The 26,746-nt window shown below is 37.3% G+C and overlaps 1 long non-coding RNA gene across 1 annotated transcript in view; it reads left to right on the forward strand.

Annotated features, from left to right (window-relative positions):
* The window catches only part of LOC119715532 (uncharacterized), a 76,941-nt gene extending 51,600 nt beyond the window's left edge, over positions 1 to 25,341 (forward strand). Inside the window, exon 3 of the long non-coding RNA XR_005262680.2 lies at positions 25,167 to 25,341. This is a non-coding gene — a long non-coding RNA (uncharacterized lncRNA). The remainder of the gene's footprint in view (positions 1 to 25,166) is intronic.
* Positions 25,342 to 26,746: the final 1,405 nt, after the last annotated feature.

A 26,746-nucleotide genomic window follows, 5' to 3' on the forward strand; every position in this document is an offset into this window, starting at 1 on the left:
TTTCATTTGAAAACAAACAAACAAACAACAAAAAAAACAGAAGAAGGGACAAACAATTGCTGCATATGAGGTTGTTAACTCATAATTTGTGTATTATTTTTTTCTGCAATAATTCTTCAGTTTTAATGATACTTAAAATAACTCTGCTTTGAAAATCTCATGAAATAGGAGCATTGATTTAACAACTTAAATGAATGTCAGCTATGGTATTGATTCAGGAAAGACTAGAATTTCATCCTCTCAGTTTATTGCTACATGAATAGGGCAGCACATGGCTGAGGGCTGAGACATCTGGACGGGAGAAACAATGTGATTAGGATGGATGCAGTGAAACAGTATGTATTTTCTGAGGACACAGACTTGCTGTGTTCCATCATAACACAGCCTTAAGCCCAGTATAAACTTTAAAAGGTGCTGCATGTACGTGAAAGCTTGCTTTTAGTGGGAATAGTGGTTATAAATGATAGTGACAGTGGTTATAAATGATAGTGAGGTTCTGAGTCTTTAAGAACTTTATTATGATGATCTCACTTTCTGTTGAACAAAATTTTATACTAACTAGTGGACCTATTCTCTTCAGAATTAAAAGAAAAAAAAAAAAGGAAAAGAAAAGAAAGTGTTGAGCTTAAACTAGTTTGTTAGAATTAAACTAGTTTGTTAGAATTTAAACTAGTTTGTTAGAAATTCTTTAAATTCTTTAATGTGCAAAGAGAACCACTTTGGTAATACTTTGCCACAATGTCACTGAAATGTCACCTTATAGTGTTGCCAGAGAACTGTATTTCATAAGTCTCAGTATAATTCTGTAACCACATCCCAATTTGTATACATGTAGTGAAGCTGAAGATCAAGAAGCAGGATTACAGGAGTGAAAAATTATAGCCTAGCTTCATATTCTGTGAATACTTTCTTTGGTCGAATGGTGGAGTATCTTGAGAAACCAGCTGTGGAACTGTTTAACATGCCCAGTTGCTGAAGAAAACTTTTTGTGGTAATTAAGGTCAACAAGACAGTGATATCAAGCAGTGATAATACAGAAGTGTTTCAGATGGCTAGGATTTTGTGTGTTTGTTTGATTAATTGCTTTTCTGGGTGGGAATGAAGGCTGAAGAAGGGATGTAGAAGGTGAGGAAGGGAAGCAAAGTATTTTAGTAATTCATCACACAAATATTTGTGTTGGTTTTGAGCTGTCCAAACAGTGCTTATGCCTTGAGGTGGGGTTGGATGAGAGGGGAGAGTTCTATGCATAGACACCAGAGATACAGGCGGAAACAACTATTCTTTGTGTTCTTTTTTTTTTTTTCCTCCTTTTTTTTTTTTTTTCTGCCTCTTTTCCTTATCCGGCATTTGTTCTTTCAGCTTTGAGTGGGCCCAACTTAGATCTGCTCTAAGAGCATTGAATCCACTACTTGTTACTGATGAGAACTTGCTACTAAAATACCTGGGGAAAAAAAAAAAAAAAAAAAAAAAAAAAAAAGACTTGATTTTTCCCTTTAAGGGAAATTGTACGGTTTGCCTTGTTTTTTTTTGCCAAAAATATTCTCAAATCCTCTCTTGTGAGTGATGGAAAGAATAGTGGGTCAGTGCAACCACATAAGCAAAGAAACTCCACAAATACCTTTATGTGCAACCTTGTATTGGACTTAATTATTTGTTTCTTTTCAACATTTTCTTTTAATTACTACTAGAAACTGGTGTGAATCTGTTCTCACATCAGTGAAAGGATACCTCTAAATACGCCCTTTGTTTTAGTAAGTTCTATAATCACTTGCCACCAGTCACTCTTTGAAGGTGAATTACTGAGATATGTGGACCCACAGACTGAGACAGTGTGATCTGATTAGCTCAGCCTGAGACAGGCTGATCTCAAGTACTTTGTTAGGCAGCTAGCAAAATAAATAAATAAATAATAATAAAATAATTATACAATCTGATTAGACAATGCCACAAAATGTTCATTAAAAAAAACCTTTATCATAATGTATCATGCCAATTCCACTGCCCTTATTTCTGGGGAGAAAAGAACTGCTTCAGAGTTAGTTACACATCGGTTACCTATTAAAGAAATTTTAAGATCTTGGTATCTGTATGCCCTTTCTCCAAGAGGGGGATTGAAAGAGCAGACTGCAATTTAAAACCGTAACTGCCAGCAATGATATTCAAGAGACTATAAAAAGAGGCTTTTCTTTTAAACAAAACAAAACCCTGTGGGCAGTCCCAAGCATGTAACCAATTACTTATCTTCTTGTCCATCTACCTTTTGTTGTGTGAATATTTTTCACAGTATGAATGTCTTAAGACCTGCATAGATGCTTGCTGCAGATCATCAAATTGATGTTACTTAAAAAGTTTTTGTTTTTTTAAAGTTTTGGCACTTTGATAATAGGGGCACTGCAGTTTCAGCTGCTGTACAGCAACCACTGTGCAGCACAAAAGAGGCAAAGCAGATATTCACAGCAATTATTTCATCAGTAATAATAAACTGTAGGACAATTTAGTAGGGTCAGGTAAAAAATTAGGATATTTTATAAATGTCATTTTTGAGCTCTGAGTTGAAGACAAATGCTAGCCACCAAGTAGGTAAGGTATAAAATTATTTTACTTAAACACCCAAAGAGAAGTAATTGAACCTGCTTGTTGCACACCATGTTGTGCTAGTACATGCTGGTTGTACTACTTTAGCTAATTCCCCTTGGGGCGGGGGTAGGGGAGCTGCCAAGGCTACTTTAAGACCAAGCATGTTTCAGTACAACGGCACATATTTATTTCTGTCTGTTGTCTTTCCTGTTTTGGGAATTTCAAATTTTGTCGATGCTTAATGACTCCAAATATAAAACATCTTATTTTGTCTACACTCATGACTTTTCCTTCTCCTCTCACCTAATTGCAATGTATTTGTCTTTGTTTTCAAGCAAGGGTTTCTTCTTTAAAACTGTTGTGAGACATCTAAGCAAAGACATTTCAGAAAGGAAGGTGAGGCACTTGTGTGTGTGCCATTCTGAGTTGAGCATATTCACTTCAAAATGAGCCTAGGTATGTTGTTTTCTGTCATATTTAACAGAAGAAAGATTTGAAAGCAAGTTTCCCCACTTGATGTTGTATTCTGTAAAACCATAAAAGGATATAAATCCTTTTTTTTTCTCTCCTATTGAATATGATAATGATATTTATATAATATGATATTCATTTAGATATTCACCCCCATGTGCATGTGATCCATTTCACAAAATGGCTAAGGTTGGAAGGGACCTCTGGAGAAGTCATCTGGTCCAATCTCCATGTTGAAGCAAGACCATGTCATAGGTGACAGGCTGCTCAGGACTATGTTCAGATGGGCTTTTCATATTTCCAAGAATGGAAACTCCCTCTCTGCAGTCTCTGTTGGCAACCTATGCCAGTTCTCAGTCACCCTTACAGTCCAGGTAAGAGTGTTTTCTGATGTTCACAAGGCACAAGTTGTGTTCTAGACTGTCCCCATTGCTTTTTTTGGCGTGTCATTGGGCACCACTGAAAAGAGCCTGGCTTCATCCTCTTTGCACCTTCCCTTCTGTTATTTATTGACATAGATAAGGTCTCCCCTGGGCCTTCTCTTCTCTAGGCTAAACTAGTACCAGCTCTCTCAGTCTCTCCTCATAGCAGAGATGCTCCTGTCCATTCATCATCTTTGTAGCCCTTCACTATGGGCTATGATATGTCACTATAGATATGTCTATGTCTCTCTTGTACAGGAGAGCCTAGAATTGGACCCAGCACTCTAGGTATGTCTTCTGCAGTGCTGAGCAGAGGGGGTCACATCCCTTGACCTGCTGGCAATGTGCCTAATGCAGCACAGGATACCATTAGCCTTCTTTACAGCTAGGACGCTTTGCTGGCTCGTGTTCAACCTGGGGATCTACCAGAAACCCCAGGTCCTTTTCTGCAAAGCTGCTTTACAGCTGGGCAGCCTCCATCATATTGTGGTGCAGAACTTTGTACTTCCCCTTGTTGAACTTCATGAGGTTCCTGTCAGTCCATTTTTCCAGGCTGTCAAGGTCCCATTTCATATGAAGCTAAGATTTACCAGTGCAGTTCAATATTTTCCTTTCATCTCTTTGACTTGCCATGGAAAGTTAGGTCATTTTTGTCTTTCATTTTGGTTGTGTTCAGAGTCCAGCACTAAATTTCTCTCCTGAGTAATAACTCTAGGTACAGATGCAATAAATAAGAATTGACAATTGTTCAGTCTGGATAAGAATTTATTTTTTAATTAATAGATGTATATATTAATTCAAACTTATTTTGAATAGTTGTTAAATGTTTGGGTTTCTCAAAACCCTAGTTGCTGTATGGAAACTGGTAGTTTTTCCATCTTTAATTTACCATTTCTCCTGGCTTAGTTATTCTAAGCACAGACATTTAAAGTGGTACAAATGGAGACAAAGACTTTATTTATTTATTTTTAATACCATAATTATGTTTTACTCTGTAGAAAATAAAGTGGAGAAACTTGAGTCAAGACATGATTTAATAATTGTTTTATAGTCTGGAAAACAGAAATGCACTCAGAGAATCTGGAGAAATTACATGATTTCAAACATTTTTAAAATGAAATACAGAAATGAAACAGAATGTGACAAATATTGATGAAGTACAAGCTAGACATCTTTGAATTTATATCCTGTTAATTCTAATATACCTTTGCCACAGGGAAGAGGGGTGAGCAAACAGGAATAAGAGTATGCAAAGTAAATTTACACTAAAGCAGTTTTCTTAACAACTTATATATAAGTGTAAGCATTAATGTTCCTCTTTTTTCTTATCCAATCTGTTTTACTACAAACCAAGGAGAATATTTTCAAGAAAGAGATTTTATTAAGAACATTTCTCAATAAAAAGTATTTTATGGATCTCATTATTATTATATTAATAACCAAGTTTGAGTAATTTTTTAAGTATTTACAAATCCATAGGTGGAATTTGTCCTTCTTCTGCTGGAGTATTTTCTGTTCAATATTTTGGTTCATATTTCATTGTTTTCACTGTTCAAGTGTACTACAGCCCTTGACTGTAAAGGACAGTAAATCTCTCAATAAATCCTGACAATAAATCTTTCATGGTTTAAGACATTTTTAAGCTCTAGTGACTCATTAATGCTAGAATCTTTCTCTTAAATTGAATGCTTTAATGGATTTTTAATACATGTATAAACATAGAAATTAATATTACATGCTGCAAAGATGTGAAATCTTATTTGGAACAATTTCTAAAGGGATTGTGCATCATAAGTAAAAACTGAAAAAAAAAGCTCTTATTAACTGAAGAGTGGCTGTACAGTGTGCAGTATTTTTTACTTCTCCATATTAATGTATCCATTTAAGCTATTTTTAAGTGCTTCATGACAACAATATCAAAATGCTAAAATTTTTCTCATATGTGATACGAATATTAGTTTATGGAAAAGTTGTTATACCAATAGAGATACTGTCCCTAGGAATTTCTTTCACATAATTTTTGTTTTATCTTGTGAAGTTCTATGATTGCATGTAATTCACCCTTTCTTTGTTAAGAAAGTTCTTAGTGCAGATTCAAAAAATTTATTAAAAAAAAAAAAAAAATGAAGCCTGTTAGTCTAAAGTTTTTATGAAAGTGACATTAGTGAAGGAAAAAAAAAAAAAAAAAAAAACAAACACGTAAGTCAGTGTACCTGATATTCAGCACAGGTGTGAAATAGCATGTAAAGTTTAACACTCTGCGGAGATGTTTGAAATTGGCAAGGAATCTTAATGCTAAATTTAGACCCAGAAAATTCAGACAAACCAGAACGGCTTAAGCTGTTAAGCATTAATCAAATGTCTACATAGTGACAGGTCAGTATTGTAGGTGCTAATTCATGAAGAAAAACTAGGTATTGTTTCACTGGGGGGGTGTAGGGGAGAATAGCTGGTGCAAGATAGATAAAATCTCCCTTGCATCACAATCCGTTTCATGGCTAAGCAGGGATAGCAAAACTGAGACTCTAAGGAACATTGGAACATAAAACTGAATTACAGCATTTCAGTTCTTGGCTTGCTATTATTATGATAGAATCATAGAAGGGCCTGGGTTGGAAGGTCCTCAAATATTTTCTTGTTCCAACACCCCTGCCACAGTGGACACTACCCACTAGATCAGGTTGCCATGGGCCTCATCTAACATGGTCTTGAATGCCTCCGGGGATGGGGCATCCACAACCTCTCCAAGCAACCTGTTTCAGTGCCTCACCACCCTCTCAGTGAAAAATTTCCTCCTAACCTCTAACCTACATCTCTCCTCTTTTCATTTAAAATCACTCCCCCTTGTCCTGTCCATATCTGATTGAGCAAAGAGTTGCTCTCCATCTTTTTTTATAAGCCCCCTTCAAGTACTGAAAGGTTGCAAGGAGGTCACCCCAGAGCCTTCTCTTCTGTAGGCTGAACAGCCCCAACTCTCAGCCTTTCTTCGTAGGGGAAGCATTCCAGCCCCTTGATCATCTTTGTGGCCCTCCTCTGGACCTGCTCTAACAGCCCCACGTCCTTCTTGTGCCGGGGGCCCCAGACATGGATGCAGCACTCCAGGTGGGGCCTCACAAGGGCAGAGTAGAGGGGGACAGTCACCTCCCTTGACCTGCTGGCCACATCTCTGTTGATGCAGCCCGGGATGCAGTTGGACTTGGGGCTGCAAGCACAAACTGCCAGCTCATGTTGAGCTTTTTGTCCACCAGAACACCCAAGACCTTCTTTACAGGGCTGCTCTCAGTGAGTTCTCTCAGTCTGGGAATGCCCCGGCCCAGGTGCAGCACCCTGCATTTAGGTTGTTGAACCTCATTAGCTTCATGTGGACCCACTTCTCCAGCTTGTCCAGGTCCCTTTGGATGACATCCCTTCCTTCTATTGTATCATCCACACCTTAGAAGAACTACATAAGTCAGGCACTGGTTACACAAAATATTCATGAAAAATTCTCCCTTCTGGAAGATTCAGGAAAAAAAAAATCCACTTGGTATAGACCTCTTTGCTACTCCAATTTTCCTTTGGATTCCTACTTCTAGTCCAACTGCAACCATACCTCAAGGCTCTCTTTTGCTCAAACCTAACCCTAATTTCTGGCTTATACAGTGAATAAGACCCACCCCCCCCACCTGTGACCACACCGAAGTCTCATGGTGTGTACATGTAGTTTGCTGCTCAAACTTCCCTTTGGCTGCCTGTTTCCAGCTTCACTCCAATGGTACCTGTCATTGTCATAGAAATGTCATTTAAAGTGACCTCAGTGTTGTGATTTTGTGGAATTGTTTTTGCACATGGGTTGTTTTAACATAGCCTAACGTGTTGTCTGTGCAAGCCTTTTGATAGCTGTACTTCTTATATATAGTTGCCCACTGGACCCCAAAATAAAACTTGTAGGAACACTGTGAAAGGTCTTATATGTATCACAATAGTTCCAGAATCATCTACTGACCTGATCAACAGAGGGACAGGGAGTTTTAAAGGAGGGGGGAACAAAAAGTCAAAACCAAACATATGCATCTTTTAGGATAACAGTTTCATTTGTACCTTATGGAATGCAGAAGTAGTAGGTACTCTCCCAGGCATTTGACTTTGTGTATCTTTTTTTTTTTTCACAGTCTGCACTCTTATGTGGTACATCCCCATGTCCTTAGTTTGTTTTCACTAGTGGGTTTTATTGTCAAACTGAAACCCATTTACAGTCCATAACTTACAGTAGAAAGGCTGGTGTATGATCTTTACACAAACTCTAGTTCTGGGCCCAGTGAAGACATATAAAACAAGAAGGAAATACAGCTATTAAATGTTTTTATTCAAGACACAATTATGCCAGCTTAAATTTCTCTCTTAAGGAAAAAACACTTAAAGGTCATTTACTGACTGAAAAGTGTATGATTGTAAGTACAACCCTTAATGTGTAATTTTTCCTCTTAGGTTGTGTTGAGTTCTAAGTAATTTTCTTTCTGCTGTGTAACAAGAGTGCAATACAAGTACTCTATAAGTATGTATATTAATCCAAAATATGCATGTGCTGTCTGAGCTTGTTCTTAGTGCTAGGCCAAATAATTAATATAATAAATATCATTCAAATAATTCATAAAGCATTTACATGTAAAGCCCTAGAACAAGAACCTTTAAGTTTCAAAGTCAAATGCAAAAGTTAGCGAAAGGTCACAATTAAAGTAGCCCTTCAATTTTCTCGTAGTCTCCCTTTTGTATATGCATTGATATGGTCATTAATTACATAATCATTTACTGTAAATGTTTCTATGAAACCTTAGCATTCATTACCGCACAGGGGAGAAAGCATTTGCTAAATGGGGAACTGTTAAATGATTCTTCATTATGTTCATTTGGTGGCTATATGTTGTGCTTTTTACACATCATCAAAACTTTGCACTTTATGCAGAATTATTAATTTTCCTCATGGGAGTTCTGTGGCATTTATCACCATAATCTGAATGATTCACAATATTTAATGAAATTCGTTTAACAATAAGGTTTTTTAGGTGAAGTTAGTTTTGTCTTCACGGCCCAAATAAGACAACTGTTATTTTTCTTTGTAAATTGAGGTGCCTACCATTATTTTTAAAGTGTCACTTCATGCCTTTTTATTTTTTGTAATGGATGAGACGTGCTGGAGAGAAAAGAATCTCTGTTGTGCCATATAGCATTCTTTGAGCACCATCCATCTTGAACTTTGAATGAAATGGAAAATCTGCTAAAATTAGCATGTAATTAGGTAATTAAAATCTATGCTATAAATCTCTGTTATGATATGTATTTATAAAAGCTTTGAATTTTAACAGCATGACCTACCCAAATATTGGTATTTCCTAATTTTTGAACACTTGCCTTGAACCTTGCTTTCTGTAACAAACTTGAAGCATAGGAGTTGTAGCATACGAGTACCTATTAACCACTCAGGTAGTCAGAAATACTAGTTTTTCTAAATGCACAGTACATGTACACAGTACATGTACATGTACCACCTGAGACAGTGGAGTACGCGTTGTTTTATGATTGTGGATAACAAGTGCCAGTACCTATTTGCTAAATGGTCTCAGGTGTTTGCTGGGTGTCAGGGGAAGGCTATCTCCAAAGAGACTTTTAGCTCCTTACTTTACAGCTTTTGTCTTCTCTTTTCATTTCATGTGCCACAGTAGACTTTAGGGTCACTTCTTTCCACCCTGAATGTGTAGTCTCTCCCTATCTTTTTTTCCCTTTTGTGTTTTGTATTGCATCGTATTCCAGAATTGCATAGTTTCCATTTAAACAGCAATACCAGTGAGAACAGACAAGACAGGCAGGCTTCCTGTGGCCCCAGAAGAAAAGATGCTTTTGATAAAAGAAATTGTGAGACTAAATCCTGTTTATGTCTAGCTATGTGCCTACTAAATACAAACACTGTCATTGCATTACTGCAGAGCTCTAAAGAATTGTGTTGTGTATTTGTGACTTTGAAAATACTTTAACAGCATCTGCAAAGAGTGTGTTACTGAAGCAAGGAAAATCCTTGTGCCAGTTTTAAAGTACCTATTACAAGATGACTTTGAGAAATCATTTACTAACTCCTTAATAAATAATGGTGATCAAACAAAATAATGAGAACAAACAAAATTCACGACAACATCCATATTACGTTTTGGTCACCCCACAGCTACATGTTGTCTACTGTCTTCTTTCTTCTTTCACTGAATGATAATTTCCCAACACCCTCTTTCTGATTCCAGAAATGCTGTAGAAATATTTAGATATAGACCTGGAGATCATGTTAAGGTTGTAGTTGTTCTTGGGACAATTTTTCATGACTTAATCTAAGTGTGTATTTTTCTCTATCTCATGACAATTAGTTAAAAAAATAATAATAAAATTCATTAGAAATAATTTGATTCAGAAAGCATTTACCATGAACAAAGCACGCTTGTTTCACCTGTGAATGAAAAGTAATGCTTGTAATACTAGTAGGTTTGCACTATTTTACAGCATGTATTTGTTCAGAGTAGACCATCATAAACATCCTATTTACTGTATTTACCTGAAATAAAGTTTTCTAGACATTATAAATTGACATTTACTATGTGTATGCTCGACTACTTTCTTACTTCACAATTTTTTTTAATCAGTATATAGGTTATTGAAAAGGTATTTAAACAGTCATTGGTAAAGCTGGTACTGTTGTCACTGTAATCTGAAAGGTATCTTCATCTTTGGTGGACTTCAGCTCTGACTTTTCATATTGATTTATTTACATTGATAATACTGTATTGTTGTTTCTGGACTAGCAAAGAAGGATCTAACAGACATCAGGAGAAATGTCTACAAATAAGGTCTACCAGAAAGGATGTAATAACTGCCTTTGAACCCACTTAATGGCCTTTTCTTTCTGAGTTAAGTTGTTTCCTTTTCAACTTGAGCAATGTTAAAATTCTGGTGGGCATATTGCATTAAAATAATAATAATAATAAATTCATGTTAAATCCATATTTTTCTCACATGCATAAATACTATCATTTAAATAAGTGAAAATCACCTACTGAAATACCTTTAAGCATTTAGGCTTAAGTGACTCTTTTACAGTGTTTTCTATCTGGTCAAAATTTGGAGAGTAGGAATTGGAATGAGTCTATTTATTTCAGTTATTATTTTTCAGATTATACGTGTGTATTCTGGTCAGGTTCGTGTCAGAGAAAAGAATGAAACCCATAATATTTTATTGGGGGGTGATGGTGGTGGGTGTTGGTTTTTATTCGTTTGTTTGATGTTAAAGTTAGAGAAAGTTGCATAGTCTCATGGAGGGGTTGTGTCTCTTATCCCAGGATGCACCTGTTTTATTCCTCCCTTAGCCCAGTATGTTAAGAAATTCGCACCGCCGGAGACAAGCCCTCTGTCTGAGGAGGTATCGGAGGAAAAAGAGACAAAGTGCTGAAGGAGGAAGTGTAATGAGGAGTAGGTGATATCTACCAGACCTGAACTGATAGCTTTTCATCCAGGCTTAGTATATATACTTGGATGAATCTGTACAAGTGTTAGTTTGTTAATTAAGAAACATGCTTTCTTTCTCAAATCTTCTGGTCTCATTCTCTTTGAAATTTCTTTGATAAGTGATAAAATCTATTATGAGGTGGCATATATCTTGAAATATCTGCACTTGAGAAAATATAATATGACCATAAGAATAGACTAAAACATTTCTGGAGGTAGGGGGAAGGAGTTTGTTACAGCAATGATATTCCACGGAAAGGCCTTAATGTGTGCCATGTCTGAAGACACAATTTCTTTCTGTGATTAATCTCATTAGATCATTCTCCACCCACCTTTTTTGTAGTAGTATTGGACATAACTCACCAGGTTGGATGGCGCCCTGGGCAACCTGATCCCTTCCCACAGCAAAGAGGTTGGAAAAACATTATCTTTAAGGGCCCTTTAAACCCAAGCTCTTCTATGAATCTATAAGTCTTATCATAGAATCATAGAATCATAGAATATCCTGAGTTGGAAGGGACCCTTAAGGATCATCAAGTCCAACTCTTGACACCGCACAGGTCTACCCAAGTTCAGACCATGTGACTAAGTGCACAGTCCAATCTCTTCTTAAATTCAGTCAGGCTCGGTGCAGTGACCACTTCCCTGGGGAGCCTGTTCCAGTTTGCAACCACTCTCTCTGTGAAGAACCCCTTCCTGATGTCCAGCCTAAACTTCCCCTGCCTCAGCTTAACTCCATTCCCGCGGGTCCTGTCGCTGGTGTTAATGGAGAAAAGGTCTCCTGCCTCTCGACACCCCCTTACGAGGAAGTTGTAGACTGCGATGAGGTCTCCCCTCAGCCTCCTCTTCTCCAGGCTGAACAGGCCCAGTGCCCTCAGCCGTTCCTCGTACGTCTTCCCCTCCAGGCCTTTCACCATCTTCGTAGCCCTCCTCTGGACACTCTCCAACAGTTTCATGTCCTTTTTATCCTGTGGTGCCCAGAACTGCACACAGTACTCGAGGTGAGGCCGCACCAGCGCAGAGTAGAGCGGGACAATCACCTCCCTCGACCTGCTAGCGATGCCGTGCTTGATGCACCCCAGGACACGGTTGGCCCTCCTGGCTGCCAGGGCACACTGCCGGCTCATATTCAACTTGCTGTCTACCACGACCCCCAGATCCCTCTCTTCTAGGCTGCTCTCCAGCGTCTCATCGCCCAGTCTGTATGTGCAGCCAGGGTTTCCCCGTCCCAGGTGCAGGACCCGGCACTTGCTCTTATTGAACTTCATGCGGTTGGCGATCGCCCAGCTCTCCAACCTATCCAGATCCCTCTGCAAGGCCTTTCCACCCTCATTCGAGTCCACAACTCCTCCAAGTTTGGTGTCATCAGCAAACTTGCTCAAAATGCCTTCTATTCCTACATCCAGATCGTTTATAAAAATATTGAAAAGTACCGGCCCTAAAATGGAGCCTTGAGGGACCCCACTGGTGACCGCCCGCCAGCCTGACGCAGCCCCATTTACCATAACCCTTTGGGCCCTGCCCGTTAGCCAATTGCTCACCCATCGTATGATGTTTTTATTTAGCTGTATGCTGGACATTTTGTCCAGTAGGATCCTATGGGAAACCGTGTCAAAAGCCTTGCTGAAGTCCAAAAAAATCACATCAGCTGGTTTCCCTTGGTCTACCATACGGGTGATCTTATCATAAAAGGAAATCAGGTTAGTTAGGCAGGACCTACCCTTCACAAACCCATGCTGGCTGGGACCAATGACTGCTTTGTCCCCCAGGTGCGCCTCAATACGTTCGAGAACCATCTTCTCCATGATTTTACCAGGCACTGACGTGAGACTGACAGGCCTGTAATTGCTAGGGTCTTCTTTCTGACCCTTCTTGAAAATCGGCACAACATTTGCCAGCTTCCAGTCTACCGGGACCTCTCCAGACTCCCAGGATCGTTGAAAAATAATTGAGAGAGGTTCCGCGATGACGTCCGCCAGCTCCTTCAGCACCCGGGGATGAATCCCATCCGGACCCATGGACTTGTAGGGATCCAGGTGGAGTAGCAGATCCCGCACACGTTCAGGGTCGGTTGGGAGTTTGTCATCCCCACCGTCCCGGTCCTCCAGCTCGGGGCACCCTGGGTCCCGAAGCCCATCATCGGCATTGAAGACAGAGGCAAAGAAGGCGTTAAGCGTCTCTGCTTTGCCTATGTCATCGTCTGTGAGAAGACCTTCCCTGTCAAGGAGCGGCCCTACGTATTCTTTAGTTCTCCTTTTTCCATTCACATATCTAAAAAAACCCTTTTTATTTTCTCTCACAGACACAGCCAGCTTCAACTCTAGGTGTGCTTTAGCCACACGAATTTTCTTCCTACAGACACGAGCAGCATCCCTGTATTCTTTCCATGTCACCCGGATATATATGATAATATGTATCTATTTTCTCTAAATGTAATACCTCTTACAGTTAATAGAAAACAAAGAAACAAAATACATGTTAGTCTTTCACGAGTGGATCCAAAGTCTATTGAAATCGTGTATCGTAATGGATGCTGAAAGTTCATATCTTGCAATATATTTTAATTCCTAATGTACGTTTTTGACTATAGCAACATGTTTAACACAAACAGTGAAAATTATTTGAAACAGACTTGAAAGCTATCTCTGAAGGTGATTCAAAATTCTCAAGGAACTTAAATTTATTTTCATTTTATATTGCAAAGTGAAAATTATATTTTAATGTGAAAATGATTTATTTTTTTTAAGAAGAAGAAAAAAAATATTTTACATTATTTAAATCCTTTTCTCAAATTGCATAAGATTAGCTGGATTGGAAGGAGGGTTCAAGCTATTAGGGAGGCATCATGAAAGGAGCATGCATCTTCTGCTGCCTCCCAGCTGGTGCACAGTGCTTTTCCATGCAGTGATCTCATGGCTGTGTTGTATCAACTGAGCTAAGGCTGGACCAGGCAGCACAGTGTGGACCCCAAGGGTGCTCTACCACTCAGGCTACATACTCATTGGCATGCTATGGCTGTGCTCTGAATTTAAAACAGTGTGCTCTCCTCCACATTGCCTTACAAAAACGAAGCAGAATAAATATATATATTTTAAGCATCTGTTCCAATTTCCTGTTGGGGCCTCCTGAGACAGTATGAAGTGGGGTTTGTGTGTGTGCTTTCTGAGCCATGGCTTAAATACTCTGAGTCTCAGTTTTTGTTACTTGCAGAGGGGTTTACTTTTAAAGCTTGATGAGTCTGTGGGTTTTCTGGATATCTGTTTAATTGGATAGGCCTTGGGAAATCTTGTTCAAGAAGAAAAAGTGTTGCCAAGAAAGAAATATTTAGAGATAATATCCCAATGAAAGGCAGATAGAAGAAATAGGAAAATGTTGGGAAGTGTGACAAAGAAAGTTTTTTTTTTTTTTTTTAAAAAAAGGGGGGGTTGTGAGGAGAGAGAGAGAGGGGAAGGAAAGATTCAAAACTTTAACGAAAAAATAAATAAATTTTTACTTTTAAACATAAAACTTTACTATACTTTGTTCACATGGCTGGAAATAGGAGAGTTCAGCATGGAAATTTTAAGGAGATTCAGAATATTTCTGCTATTTCAACTTTCATACAACTTTATGAATGAGCTGAAGAAACTAACAAAACTTTGCCTGGGTTTCTTGAAAATGGCTTAACGTTCTAAGGTTGTAGCAACATATTAACAGTAATGACCTTTTTGTTTGAGGACACTGGGAATATTTTATGTCCTTCCATCTATTATTTGCTTCATTATTTTTTCTTATTTGAGTTAAACTATTTTTTTTTTTTTTAAGGCAGAACAAGCAATGAATTAGGTGGCTGCTTCTCTAGAGTTGCTTATCTTTAGAAATAACATCTTCTATCATACTTGCATCTTTTGCCACCAAAACACTTCTTTACACAACATGCTCTTCTTATTACACACTTGAGCAGAACTTTTATTTTTATTTTGTTTTCCAGGACAGCGGTTATGTGATTGCCCATTATTTACACTTTGCATACCCTGAATACCAGCAGCACAAATGAACCTCATTTCCTCATTCCTTGCTGTACATTAGTCGGCAAGCAAATGTGCTTAATTGCATTTTTATCCAAGCTAATAGAGGCTGTGCCAGGTTGTTAAACATGGGAAGAAAGATGCTTAGTCCCAGTTTTGTCCCCACCAGGTGTCTCTCAAGACCCAGTTGCCAGGATACCCATGCTAGCAGTACCTCAAAAAGTGCTGGTGAGGTCCAGATGTTGTCAGGGGGCTCCTGCACCTCCCATTGTGCAGAGCAGCCAGAGATGTCCTGTGCATGGGAGAGAGGGAGAAGGTGGCTTGTTTTACATTTTGGTTCTTGTTTTAGTTCTTTTTCCCTCCCTTTTTTAGTTCTTTCTCCCTCCCTTATTCTTTCACATTTGCAATTGCTTGTCACTGTTCTGGCCTTTTATGAAAGCTATTTTAGCGCTGATTCATTTCTTTCCTTAGAGCATTAATGTACAGTGGTACATCAAATTAGCATGCATCCTGTAGATGACCCTTAAAGTGAAATCGTTCTACTTTATATTTGAACTTTATTTGATACGCCAAACACATTTTTAAAAACTCATGAATCTGAATGAATTCTTCCCCCTTGACCAAGTCTGATTTCCTGCTGAAATGTGAATACTGTATACAGGAGCTATCCACAGATTCTTTTGACAGCTTGAGCACATTTCCAGATGGTATGTAATCACCATTCCTTTTCAAATCTGTTTTTATAATGGTGATAATTAAGAATTATTTTCTAGGACTGAATAATCTGTACAGTCAAATTGAAAATGGTCAAGAAAGTAGTTGGCAACAAAGGGCTAAACTAGAATTTGTTTCAGTGTGATAGGATCAAGCTTACACCTTACTTTTAAATGAACCGGTGTTGTGCTAATTAGTTGTATGTGGGGACAAAGTAGGTCAACTTTAGATGTTTTCTACAACACAGAAAAGGAGCAAAGGGAACGTTTTTCTGGTTTGGAAGATTCTTGGTCAGATGCAGCTCACTACCTGTGAAGTGCTATTTTCAACAGTAAAACCTCTCTGTATGCCATTTGATGCTATTCACCTAGAAGTATTTAAAATAACCAAGATTAATAGTCAGATTCTTCTGAAAATTTAAATATGTGGATATAGGCTCAATCCATATGTGAGATGAGTGACTGAACTTTGTTTTTCTCATGCTAAGTATTTATACCAAACTTCATATTTATGCAGTCATAGTTATTAGTTATCAAGCTGTAATTAGCCATTGTATTTAATTGCACACAATTATTTCCATGTACTTAACTAATTAAAGTAGTTAACTTGTATGCATACAACTGTAATGAGAAAATACTTTGCTGTGGGACAGCTGTCTGTTCTTGTCTGAAATCACTGCCTTTGCTGGTTTCCAGCAGTAAGTCTTGTGCACAGTAATTTATATCCTGGCTGATGAAGAGGAAACTTCAATAAGTTAAAATACTTTATAGTACTTCTAGATAGTACTGCTGTTTGAGGGAGAAACTAGGGGGACAATTTAGAAATATCTCATTGTTAGGTGAGTTTTAGGTACTTTAATCATTTCAATGGGAAATCTTTTAATCCATGAACTGGTAATTTAACAGGTGGACTTTTATGCTTTGATATAGTAATAGTATAGTGAATCACTGAAGGTTGTTTGTTTTTGTTTTTTTTTTTTTTATCATAGGAGGATTTCTTATGTTTTGGTTAAAATTTATGAAACCTCATTGCTTGATATTTTCTTCCTATTTCTTCCTATTCCTTCCTACTTAAGAAATATCCACCTAAAATTGATTGGTTATTTCATAATATATCATACCATTTATGTTCTCTGATTAAACAAACATATACGGAATATTCATACATACAACCTCCTGGTCGAACTGCAACTGCTTCTGCTATGTTCAAATTACCAATTAAACCTAATGAAACACTAGTAAAAATGAAATGTTCATGTTTTGGTTTTGCAAAACCAAACATGAACATGATGTTGCTCTGTTGAGGCAAATGCATGAAGAAATTGAAGGACAAAGTAGTGGGTTTACTTTTTTTATTTTTTTTGCAGGGGGGTTACTCATTTAGGTCTAGTGACAGTCATGCTGTCAAAGAAACATCTTTGTAACGTGTATATTTTCTCTTGAATGCTTAATTAAGAACCATATGCATTAGCGATACGTACAGCTCATTTCCTGGAAAAGGCGTGATTTGGTATAGGACTACTTTGCTAATGCTGCAAAATAAATAAATTTGATAATGTTACTGGGAAATGGTTCATACATTGATCTCATATACATACATTACTGATCTTTGAGAAGCCTTAATGGGATTAAAAAAACACATATATAATTTATGGGAGTGTGAAGAATTTCACATCCTGCACTGGAAGAGGAAGGAGAACTTGAATTTTTATAGAAGTCTAAATATGGCTTGACCAAAATGTAAAGGAGAGTCCAGAGGGAAAGGGATGAGTGTAACTGGTTTAGGTACCTTAGATTTTGGAACAATTTTGTTATTAATATCCTCTACATGATTGCTAAGTTAGTAGGAGATAACAAGGAGGACTACGTCTGTTTGTTTGTTTTTAAAAAAAGGGTGCTTGAGGTAATACTGTTCTCTATTAAGTGCATTCATATTTTCTTTCACTAAACTGTAGTTGTGAGCTTTGCCAGTGTAGGTTCTCAGTGATGGTAGTCTGCAGTAGGATAGCAAAGGAAATTAGTGGGTTATTCCTGTCTAACAAACATTTTTCTTTCAGTCTGAGTTGTGTGAGAGATATGAGAGGAAGAGGGAGGAGAAAAGGAATAGAAAGAACATGCATTCTCTTCTTCAGTATGAGGTGTCTAGAAATGGTCTGTCTGCTATTAATACATTTAAAAAAACAAACAAACAAACAAAAAAAACCTGCTACAGCATAAGCAGTTGTTAGAGCTGCTGAGACTGTAATAATCAAAAAAACTACCTAAGAAAACGCATTGTGAACCAAACAGTGCTTTTGGCAAAATAAATATAAATCTATTACTAACTTTTCAGATACCTCTTTTCTTTTTGTAGAATTTATCTAGTGGATAGTATTTCACCCACTTTTACAGTTCTTTGTTGGAGGGTCTCCAGGCTTTGTTCCCTAGTCTTTAATCCACTGTGAGAGGCAAGAGCATGGTGTAGAAAAGACACACAAACAAATAGGAGCAGACAGTCTGAAACATGCCTGAAATCCATAAGTAAGAAAATGATCCCACTGGTGTGCTTAAATTAATGTAATCCCAGGGCAGCCTGGGCAGCCTTAGAATCCACAGTGCTTTTATCAGTTAACATCAAGCATTGAATTTAACATAATGGCCGATGAAGTAGGAAGAAGGGCTTCTTCTAGTATGAAGAAAAGGTAATTCCTGTCTCTTGAATTTTCTTTTAAATACATTCTGAATGAACATGCTTTCTGCTTGAAGGGAAATTAACAGTTCAAGACATGTTTGCTTAGATGAACTAGAATAAAAGGTGCATCAAAACCATATTTTTAACGGAGCATGGAAATTAAATGAAATTACCTATCAAAGCTATACTAATCTGTTAAGTCTTGGACTTCATAAACATCAGTATTGAAATTGCTTGAGCAAGCATAATTTATTCCATTGATGGCTGTGTATACAGAATAACAGAATCCATAAATTACAGTATCACACAGCCTTTTTTTCTCTTTTTCTAACTCAGTATAGCTTTCTAAATTACTATTAAAAGTCAGTGCATTTATAAAGTGTTTTGTTTTCCTAGAAGTTAATGTGATTTCAGGAATAGATGATCTGAGCTAGAGTCATAGAATATTCTGATTTGGAAGAGACCCACAAGGATCATCAAGTCCAACTCCTGACTCCACAGAGAACAACCCCAAAATCAAATCGTATGTCTGAGAGTGTTGTCCAAATGCTACTTGATCTCCATCAGGCTCAACACCATGACCACTTCCCTGGGCAACCTCTTCCAGTGCCTGACCACCCTGTCAGTGAAGAACCTTTTCCTCACACCTGGCCTGAACCTTCCCTGTCACCGCTTCATGCCGTTTCATTAGTTTATTAGTAATTTACACTGATAAACACAAGGCGTCCTCAAACTCTGAAGTATTCTGAAATGCAACCATCATGAGAAGATTTCTCACCTGACCCCATTCTGACCCTGTTACACTTTTATTTATTTATTATTATTTATTTATTATTATTATTATTATTATTATGGTTTTTTAATCATCTTGACCTGGGGTTTTTCAGATTGCATATGTCTGGTGAATGTTATGAACTCTTTGATTTGGTCCTTTCCCTCAGAAGGAAAGACATTATTTATAATGTTTTTATTGATATGTCAGCATATTTTCATTGTAATGTTTGTTTACATTATGGCCTACAGTGCCTTCCTTTTGCCAATGACTTTTCCTTTCATTAATAAGTAAATATTGGTGATTTGGATGTTCTTAATAAAGGCTAGTGAAGTTTATTTCTTTTTCAATCTGTGGGTAGGAGGCTTATGTTGAAATTACATTAAATATGTATTATACATGGACATGGAGTGTTTTGTATAATCAGCTAAGGCATAGCAAAAATTAAGTATGTCATTTATAATTACATCTGAGGCAGAACTTATGTGTAAATAATGAATGTTATTTGAACATTGTCAGTGGTCAGTCTTGCTTCTGAATACTAGCACTGAAGATGAATTATTTACTGCTCCTTTAAAGACAATAAGATGATATGCTTTCAAAATAGGCTATTGAACATTAAAAAACAAACAAACAAAAAAAAAAAAACACTTGCATTCAAATCCCCCAAAAGTATAAATTTGTACAGAATCCTTATCTGATAATCTATTGTGATTCACAGTATGAGAAGCTTTCTTAGAGTTCTAAATATAATACAATTTGAAGCCTTTATTAAAAACAAGATGCCTACTATACATGTATCATCCAGTCTGCCAAACTGGTATAACAACACACAATCTAGTGTATTCTGTGTTAAAATTGAATTACTGAAATTGAGGCCTGAATAAATTATTCTGCCTAATTTTGTCTGTACTTTAGCTCTGTGTATGATCTATGTTTGGTATGTAAAAAAAATAATAAATAAATCACATTCAGGCCCTGATCTGGAAAAGACCTATGAATGTGCTTAACTTTAACAATGTGAAGGCCCCAATGACCCTTTAGATGCCTAATGAAGTGCTCAAAAGTACTCAAGCACATGTAATAATCTTTGTTAGAAAATGGGCGTTAGGAAGTCATAAAAATGGCAGTCATGTCCAAGAGAGTTAAGCATCTTTTCAAATTGCTATACCAGAAGGGGTAAATTTAGCAGAAAATAAATTACAGTCATGATTAGAGAATGGTTGCAGACTTAATTGGCTTGTTTTTAATGTTGTATATATATCAGAAAACACTTTCAATGTCATATTACAGAAGAAAATGTGAATATAGGAAGAAATTAGCTAGTGAATGGGCTTTTTTAGAGTGTTTTTAGAGTTTTAAATCAAGGAGGGACCAATTGCTTATAAATTACGTGCATTTTTGCAAAGAACAGTGTTCAGCCACTTGTGAAAGAGAAATATCATAATGTACATGCAAAAACTTACACAGAATGTGTGATGAATTTTATGGCAATTTGTAAGTAAATCTGTTAATTAGTCTGTGTAGAAATTAATTTAAAACTAGAATCTTTAAAGAAATCTAGCATGTGTGTCAGTCCCTCCTTTGTCCTGTATGATTTTCCAGAAGGATTAACAAACACTGCACTTCCTATGTAGATGAAATTAAAGTCTTGTGAATAGACTACAATGAAAATCATTATTTGCTAATTAAGATAAGTTACTGGCAATTGTAGAAGATTTTTATAGGCTATGGGAAGGGTCAAAACAATACCTTTGTTATTTTTAAATCTGGGCCTTTGCAAGCTCAGGGATAACTGGAATAATCACTTCTATTCTGCCATGCTTATACTTATGTGCACAATTTATATGCACCAGCTGCAATGGTGGCAGTGAGTCTGTATGCAGAGAGCAGGTAATGGTGTGCCTGGGACCTATAGCAATAGATTGCACAGCCTACCCTTTCCTACAGTGTGCTTGGCTGCATGGTTTCTTCTCATTAGGGCTGGAAAAAGCACTTCTGTCATGGTCCTGATGGCTACTGGAACAAGTGGGCAGGAGTCCAGACATTACTGGATCTTCATGTCCTAGGGACTTGAAGACTTTTTTTTTCTTTTTTTTTTCTTTTTTTTTTTTGTCCAAATCTCCATATTACTTTATTTTCATCACCTCAAAAAGATTAAAAAAAAAAAAAGAAGAAAAAAAAAAAGGCATGTCTCATCATCTAGTAAGTGTATTACAAATAAGATCAAAATGGTGTTGGTCCTAGCTTAACTTGTTGGTACCCCTTGGGGTACATGATCTGCCCTGGTTTAGCAGGATGAGGAGATGTCAGTCACTGAGTCTTCTGCACCACTTACATATTGCATGGAGATCCTTAGGAAGTCACTACTTTGAGAATGTGGCTGGATGGTAGAAGCTACTTTAACCTGACAGGCTGGTGACCACCCTGGAGAGGTATGCACCATCCATGCGGGCAGTCCTGGCATGGTGGTGAGGTGCAGATCCATTGCTGGGCTCACTCTGCTGCAGGGCAGGTCTTCCCTGCCCCAGGGAACAGCAGAGTTGGTTGTTCCCTGCCAGAACTGGGAGCATCCAATGTGTGCGCTCAGCATCGGGTGAGGCTGCCAAACCAAAGAATGAGGTGATCTCGCTTACAGTCTGGGAGGGTGGCATCTTGCCCTTGCTTGAGAATGATACCATCTGTCTGGAAATACCACCTTCCGGGAGAGTCTTATTTAGTGCTTGTAGATGGTTTCAACTTTTACTCAGATAATTAAATAGCCAGACTGAATTTGGTTAAATTGGGTTATTTTTAGAATTTAAATACCAAGGACGTTGCAGTTATGCCACAGACAATCATTACTACTAAACTGAGATGTAAAGCCACTTGTAAAGAAAAATCCAACATTTATAACATGTAGAAAAAGACTAGCAATATGGAAAATTAAGGAGAAAGTTTTAATATAAAATATTCCTCTGCAGGCTGATAAACCTTCAAACAACTAGGCCTTGTTTAATTGTTTCTATCATGCAACTACAAAGAGAAAAGGTGGGTCAGCATCTCAGCTAGCTATTTTCATACCTTAACTTGAATTTTCTTCTTGTATTATCTGAGTTTTGAATTTTGTATGCTCTTTCCCCATGAAAAAGACTTGAACAATTGAGCCATTGTTCTTTAGTAAATATAAGAGTCGCCTTTTACTCAGAGTGAAACCCAATTGGTTTAAATTAGTGCTAATGTACATCACTTCATTTACTGTTCTGATTTAAAATTGGTTTGAGTCCTGAGACTGACCAATGGATGCAAGCGTTCCTACTTTCTCAAACTGTAGGTAAAATGAATGCAAACTATACATCTGTGACTGACCAATAAAACCCTACAACTGGAAAAAGCTCAGAGGAGATGGGCAAGGGCAATGTGCCCACAAAACTCAGGGAATAAAGCTAGCCTTGGCTGACCACAGCTATTGCAAAGAAAGCTGACTTTGTATCAATACAAAGGGGACCAGATGGTGGACTTTGATTTAGATAAACAGCTATGTCAGTTGAGTGGATCAACTGTCTGTATCGCAGTTCAGTGGATCAAATGGTGGTATAAATGTTTCTCCCTGAGTTAGCCAGACCACTCACTGAGATTGTATATGTGGCTCAGCCCAACACAGAGTATAAAAACTAAACAACTTATGAAGTAATATCAAAGAGAGCAACAGGTCTGATCTGTTTTCGACCCATATATTCTTTCCAGTTGACTGGAGACAACCAATGTCACGATGGTGAGCATATTGTGGAGACCAGTAATGGGGATGACGATGGAATTGTGATTGAACTGTGTATTGCAATTGCTATATTTTGCTAAGTGTTACTTAAACTTGTATCATCATTTCAATACATTTTGAATCACTCTGCTAGGTCAAAAGTCTCATCTAATATCAAATATTAAAAATAAGTATATTTGAAATTAAATATTACAACCTCAGCACATGGACAGTAAATCATTTAATTCTCTATACATTTACCTGCTATAGTTTTCTTTGAGTTAGTTGCTCTGTTCTTGTCTTCTACTTATGTCTAATTATCCATTCTGTGCAGATGCTCTGCAAGTCATGAACATGTATACCATCTGCATAGACTTCATTTCCAAGAGCAAACTGCTCCCAAGACTAGCTCTGATCAATTGATGGATTGATAATTGGTTTGCTGATCTGTGCCTCTAAAGCATGTCTTGCCAGGATTCTTTTTTCAGTGGTTGCTTTCTGTAATAAAGGGAAAGGTTATAATGTAAACCATACACAAATATTACTCTATCTGCTTGTAACATACTTGTTAGCATTACAGATGTTCATTGTTCGCTTTCTTCTTGAACTTTAGAACAACCTCAATAGTACCCATAAATCAGTCTTCGTAAGTTAGGAGAGACTGTCTAACTAAAGAAATAGAGTTACTAAGTAACTTACCTAAAACATCAAGGAATAGCAGCAAGGAAAAGACTCTGCAGCATGCATGTGGATAAGAATGCAAAATTTACTCAGTATTGTCTAATTATCTGCATAACTTGGGAGTAGCTACAAAAAAATTTTAAGCTCCATTCCCATACCCTTATACTGTAATCGCAGAAGTATCCTACCCTACAGTATTTACTCATGATACAGATAGTGATGCTACTATTTCATTGTTCATAGAAGTGTTTACTTGATAATAGGACTTCCCTGAACTGAGCTGACAATAACAACAAGTGCTGTAAAGCAAAATGCTGCAAAACTACTGAGAAATGTGCCCACTTCCAATTTCAGTAACTACAAAAAATATGCAAAATATCTAGGCTGTAATTTCTTAATACTATTTTAATTGGGGAGGAATATATGCACGTGCATGTTTCTTAGTGACATAAGGAAAATATTTGTGTCTGCACATGAATTCATCATTGAATATTTTATTAAGTTCCTCTATACGGAAAATTTATCTGGAATGAGGTTTCTGGACATTGTTTCTCAAGCAGACATGGAATTTATCAGATAGCCTCTGATTAATTCTGTTGCCACCTGGGTTTTTGTTGGTTTTGTATCTTTTGCATTTTTTGTTTGTTTACCTTAGCATTTTTAGATTTCCCCTCCTCCCCCCCCACCCCCCCACCCCCCCCACCCCCTTGGTATTTTCTGTATTTTTGTTGCATTTATAATATCTAGTGACTAAAGCTAGAGAGCCTGAGCAGAAAAAAATCATCTGCAGGTATCCAATGTGTTCTACAAAGAATACACTGGGAAATGATTCTTGTTGCCAAAAACTCAGTGATCTCTACTGTCATCATCACTGAAATTTGTATGAAGCACATGTTTTAGTGCAATATTTGTGTCTAGAGTAATCACCACAAATATTGTTTTGGTAATCACCACAAATATTGTTTTTCGTTTGTTTGTTTTTTAAATCCTTATTCAATCAGCAGACATTTTAAATTTCCATATAGCCTGCTAACTGCTTGGGCTGATTAGCGTGAAATTTGGCTTTCATCGATTAGCCAGATGAAAAAGGAATACAAAGTAAGTTTTATTTCTTATATTATGGCTTCATTCCCTCTCTACTGTAGACATTCAGATGCTCTTTAACCTCAAAAAATCAATAATCCATCAGAATATGAGTTTAACAGAGGTCAATTCCATTTAATGACAATCTTGTTTTGAGGTAATGTTATTGTTTAAAAAAAAATTTTTTTTAATGTAGATGTGGAGTTGATATATGACACTTTGGATCAAAACCCTGTTTTCTGTATGTTCACAGATAATTAGGACAGTGTTCTGGGATGTGGGAAGTAAAGATTTGAGTCTTGCTTGACTGAGCTAAAATAGCGGGCTTGATATAGATTTCTCTGAATTATGCATAGAGACTGGATCTTCAGTCTCTCCAAGGCCAGTCCAGTCCCCTAACCTGCAGGCTAGGCAAATCTTTTTTTTCTTTGAACTCTTAAATCTTGTAATAAAACCCTTTGGCCTCAGTAAATGATTGGTAAAGTTTGATTTTTTATTTTTTATTTTTTTAATAGATTGAATGGCTGTTTTCAAATTACTGGATGGAGGTTGTTGCATAGGTTTCACAGTGCCTCTGTAACCCTTAATGAGGACATCTGAGCACACAGCAGCCATCTGAGTTAAGAGCCTCTGAGGGAAACATATAACATATAAAGAATTAGCTGGTGTACAGATCAACTTAAAACTCTGTCACAGGTAAGAGGCATATGGATTAGCACTGGTTTTTTCTTGATATATGCATGAATCAAAGAGGAGAGATTTGCTAGACTTTAGACCCAGATTTCACATCATTTGAATTTGTTAGATTGTACAGTCTCTCTCAGTAAGAAGATAACTTTAGTAAAAAAAAAAAAAAAAAAAAAAAAAAAAAAAAAAAAAAAAGATAACTTCTTACAGATCTATGGGACAATGTACAAGTGGAATATCGAATATCGTGGAATATCTATAACAGACTGGGCTGGAATCCATGTATTATCTGCTACATGAAAAAATGACAGGTGCCCACTGTTGACAAGTGAGTTGGCTTTAATTTTGATGGCTCAGCGGAGGAGTTCATTAATTGGCAAGACAGGAGCTTTACAGGGCTGGTCACTAAAAATAAATTTCCTGTTTTAGAAAATTAATGAAAGAGAAATTATATTGTCCTGTCTTTTAATGAGAGAAATGGTCTTAGAGAAATACCTCTGTTCTTATTCTATTGATATTAGGATAGTGAGGAGTGAGGGTTTTGCATGTATTTATCTTACCAAAAGCCCACCTGTAATCTTAGATTACTATTTATGCATATGTGCATGCATTGTTCATAGGAAGAAGCAGTGCAATTCAGCAGCATCCATTTAATTAGTGAATAAAGCCCTTGCTAGAAATGCTTTAAATAATTTTGGTTTTGATGTTACTACAATATGGACTTTGTAGCTACCAATGTTGCTGATCTGAATTCAGTTCCTATTATTTAGGCGCTTTCATTCATAAAAGACTGGCATAAAGAGACAAAACCTCAGAGAGAAAGATCACAGGGATGTTTGGAAAGAGACAGCTTCTGGTGGTTATCAAATGGGTACCAGGGAGAAGAGAGTTCATTCTCCACCGTACTTGGAGCAATCAGAAACTCAGTACTTGCTCTGAACCCAGGTGCTGGTGGGTCCCAAAGCAGTGTGGTTGCTAGCATAATTAACTTGCAGGTAATAAGGTGTGGAGTGGGGAGAACACTGAATAACTATTAATTCTGGTGCATGGGTTCTGTTGTTTGCATAATTTCTTCCTTGAGGGAAGGAGGGAAATTCACCTTCAAATTTAAAAATTTGCCAAGAGTTAGTTTTAAAGGAAATAAATATTGTATTTAGTGCATTTAGTGCAGAAGAAACCACGGGGGGGGGGGGGGGGGGAGGGGGAGGGGGGCGGGAGGGGGGGGTTGGACACTAGCCATAATGGAGAGCCAAAACTCTCTATAAACATAAAGAAAGCATTCTGTCCTATATATTTGTGTGAATACTTTCCAGTCTGAGAATTATTTAGCAAAGAAACTCCCAGGTGATTTTATAATGTTGAAAATTGCAGAATTTCATGATCCTTTTACTGCAAAAAGCTTTGATTT

The sequence above is a fragment of the Anas platyrhynchos genome, chromosome 1 (genome assembly GCF_047663525.1).
Source record: "Anas platyrhynchos isolate ZD024472 breed Pekin duck chromosome 1, IASCAAS_PekinDuck_T2T, whole genome shotgun sequence".
In the NCBI taxonomy this organism is placed as follows: domain Eukaryota; kingdom Metazoa; phylum Chordata; class Aves; order Anseriformes; family Anatidae; genus Anas; species Anas platyrhynchos.